This window comes from Sinocyclocheilus anshuiensis, unplaced genomic scaffold, assembly GCF_001515605.1.
Source record: "Sinocyclocheilus anshuiensis isolate Anshui unplaced genomic scaffold, SAMN03320099.WGS_v1.1 scaffold669, whole genome shotgun sequence".
In the NCBI taxonomy this organism is placed as follows: Eukaryota; Metazoa; Chordata; class Actinopteri; order Cypriniformes; family Cyprinidae; genus Sinocyclocheilus; species Sinocyclocheilus anshuiensis.
The window spans coordinates 311,437-315,284 of NW_015536499.1; the positions used below are offsets into that span (position 1 = coordinate 311,437).

At 36.0% G+C, this 3,848-nt stretch overlaps 1 protein-coding gene across 4 annotated transcripts in view; it reads left to right on the forward strand.

Annotated features, from left to right (window-relative positions):
• Window positions 1-3,848, forward strand: part of wwox (WW domain containing oxidoreductase) — a 278,900-nt gene that overhangs the window by 19,660 nt on the left and 255,392 nt on the right. The window lies entirely within an intron of this gene.

Sequence of the window (3,848 nt, forward strand, 5' to 3'; positions counted from 1 at the left end):
CCTTCTGCAGTGGGACGTCATCCCATGTGACCTTTACGTTTCATAAGTCATGTTTTGTGTAGCTGGCATCTCTGCCTTCTCATGAGTCACACAATTAGGTACAGCTTTAAGTCATTAGCACTCTTCCAAAACCTAGTGAGCTGCCTCACTGTCTGCATCTCACAAAGTCAGCTGCCTTCTAAGGCAGTATCCTAACTGAATGTAACCTCATATGATCTGATCTGAAATGTTATTCATAGGTAGCAACTGTTTGCATTCCACACGAAAAGCACTGCTAACAAATTGCACACTTAAGACTTGACTAACAATAGATTCTGATATTAGCATGTTCAGGGTTTCCGCAGGGTCTTAAAAAGACTTAAATTTAGTTGTATCAAATTTAAGGCCTTAAAAAGTCTTAAATTGTACAAGAAAGTCTTAAATTTGGGGATGGAAAGACCAGAATTGCGATATGGCTGAATGTGACGATTAAACTTCAAAAGGCTATGATTTCATTGAATAAACACAAGCGCTGCAGGTTCAGAGTCCGGTGCTGCGCTGCTTTGTGTTCTGCCGTTACCGGGGAAACATTTATATTTCTACAAAACGCTCCACCTGCTGGCAGAGAATGAATGAGCATTTTCAATAAAACTGTTGTTTTTTTTCAGAGTTCAGACCAATGCGAAAATCGACCCATGTTTTTACCCTGCAAACACACAGAGCTTTAAATGTGAACTGGTGGATCGATAAGAAGACATTATAAAAACATAGGGGTGTGCTATATGTATGGTCTGCGATAATATCGTAATTGTTGTTTTAACGATATGCGATTTGATATTATGAGTATATCGTGAAAAGCAAACACAAAACACACCTACAGAGTGCACGCATACGTTAGGTGATGAAGTCTAGTTGGTTAGACTAGTGCTCGTACGCATTTAGAGTGTGTTCTTTCACTGCATGAATCAGTCTATTAAAATTCATTTAGAATTATCACATAATTTAAGATATGGGGCAGAAAATTAATATATTTAAATCAATTGATATAATTAATATCACACTATCACACTAATATTTTTTTCTCCAAAAGTAAGCATGATTACAAATGTGATATTGATTTTATACTACAGTTAACAAGTAACAGTAAACAAGTAGTTAATATTAAGAGACTTACGTTATTTCTCCAACAAAAATCATTTCAAACAGCCACAGCGCTGTTTTGCGTCTCTGAGCAACAGGACGCTGTTTTGTTCCTGAATGAATCACCCATTTAAATGATTCGGTTCAAACGCAATGACTCACTTATTAACAGTGACTTGCTGCCACCTACTGGTGGTTCTAATTTCACATTTAAGATACCTTTTAATTTTTTAAATAATTTTAAACATCAGTTTTCAATGTTTTATGTTTAAAATATCAAAACATTATTTATGCATTTGTAACTGCAGGTTAAGTATTTAATGTCCCTCAGAGCTGCATTAAAAAGTGTGTAAATGCATCTAGATGACACTTCTAATGCAGCTTCTGTGTTTCCTCTGCATTGCAAAGATTAATTTTGTTGATACTGATTTAATTTGCATGGTAACAACCCTAATGCAAGAATTTGACTCAAAAGATGGTGCACACTTTTAGAAAAAATGGCTTAAAGGTAAAAATGGCCATAAAACTAGTTGGAAATGGATTAATTTCTATCACTGCTGTGAACTGATCACCAAGGTTATTTTCGTAAACGAAAACTAAAACTAAGACTAAAACGATTGAGGAAAAAACAATTTTGTAAACTGAAATAAAATAAAAACACCAAAATAATTGAAAAACTAAAACGAAACTAAACTAACAACAGTTATTGAAAAACTAACTGAAAAAAAATAATATTTATCAAAAATAAATAATCGTTTTCGTAATCATTGTTCTCACCCCTTGGCGGAAAAATATACAGCTGTGTGGAGGTTTAGGGAAATAGCCTACCTGTAATGGCGCATCACGCACATGGGGTTATCTGACAGAGAGACGCAAAGCAGTTTAAAGCAGAGTCCTGCACAGGTCCTGTTTGGTAAACCCACAGACACAGTACTTAACAGAACACCCGACCCGTTATCCGACAGCAGCACTAATTTAATTCTATGTTGACTAGACCCGTTTGACAAAGACTGCGACTTGTGACCCGAACCGCACCCGCATTAAATCTACTACATCAGGTAGGCAAAATTATTTATTTTTTTCATGTAACGCAAGCAATCAAACCAACATTAGGCATTTTAAATTGGTGCTTTGAAGAAAAACGGACACGCAACACAACATGATAATTACCAGAAAAAAGGATGAGAACGCGCATCCTTTCTGTAAACAACACAAAACTTTTGCCTAGCATCTTTTGATCACTCTGCCAGGCTTTTGAACAAATGTGCATTGGCTAAATCACAACATACACACGCTTATAATTCTTCATAAATGAAAAGAACATTCAAATATAAGCCTTTACTGTTAAATGTGATTGCCATTATTATTGAATTTCATTAGTCCCAGTTTTGATTTATGCACGGCTGTTCACGGAAAAGTGAGCAAGACACCACAGTTATAGCCTAATATCATGATTATGGTTAAATAAGAAAAGACAACCAAATCAGGCTACATTCATACTAAATATCTCAACACATAATTGGATATGACATTAAGCGCAACTGGTGTAGATTAATTTAGTAAAACAGGCTTGACTGCTTTCTTTGGCGTATATTTGTATACTTATACTATCTAATCAATCTCAGCATGCGTTAATTTTGTGTCGCTATATGTTTGCCTCACAAAGGTTAAATCTTTCTTTGGCCTGCGCTCTGGAAGTGATCTGTTAATGCTGCTAAACTTTTATTAAAACTGAAACTGAAACTAAACTATATAAAAACTAAATAAAAATGTGTTCACAAAATAAAAACTAAACTAAAACTAACAAAAATATGAATGAAACTAATAAAAACTCGTCATGTCTTTCTGCCCATCTTGTGTGACATATCAATCAGGGGTTTCCTCTGTCCAGTAGAGTGTGCATCCTTATTTACAACTTCCACGAGTAGGTGTTCCCTCTTTGGGCTGTAAGTGAAGGTCTTAAAGTCTTAAATTTGAGCTTAAAAATCCTGATGTTGCTACTTTAACGCTGTGATACTGCAAACATTAAAGGGGTCATATGATGCTTTTTTAAAGATCATTATTTTGTGTATTTGGTGGCTGCTTCAACACTAACTGCGGTTACTGAAACCACGCCTTCTTTCTTTGCGTGAACAGTTGGGCCACATTATGCAAATATTTCCACATAGTGACATAGATATGTGGGGGCGTGTTAGAACGAGCCGTTTTAGGGGGGTGTGGCAGAGTCTTAACTTTGATAAAGAATATCTCTTTGGTTTTGAGACTTTAGTCTTTGCAACTTCAGGGATCTTATCTATGCACAATCAGCTTGTAACACTCCAAAGAGAAAGGAAAACTTGAAATCGCATCATATGACCCCTTTAAGTAAAATAGTACATTTTAATTTGATTAAATTATTTTATGTGTAGTTTCAGTAGAGTGCAGTGTTACATTTTTACTTTTCTTGTTTTAGTCATAGTTTTGTTAGTTAAAATCCCAGCATATTTTTAGCTAACTGAATAATAATTTTGTTTAATGATGCAAACTGATTGTTTAGATCAGGGGTGCCCAAACTCGGTCCTGGAGGGTCAGTGTCCTGCAGAGTTTAGCTCCAACCCTAATCAAAGACCTGAAGCAGCTAATCAAGCTCTTATTAGGCATACTAGAAACTTCTAGGCAGGTGTGTTGAGGCAAGCTGGAGCTAAACTCTGCAGGACACCGGCCCTCCAGGACCGAGTTTGGGCACCCCT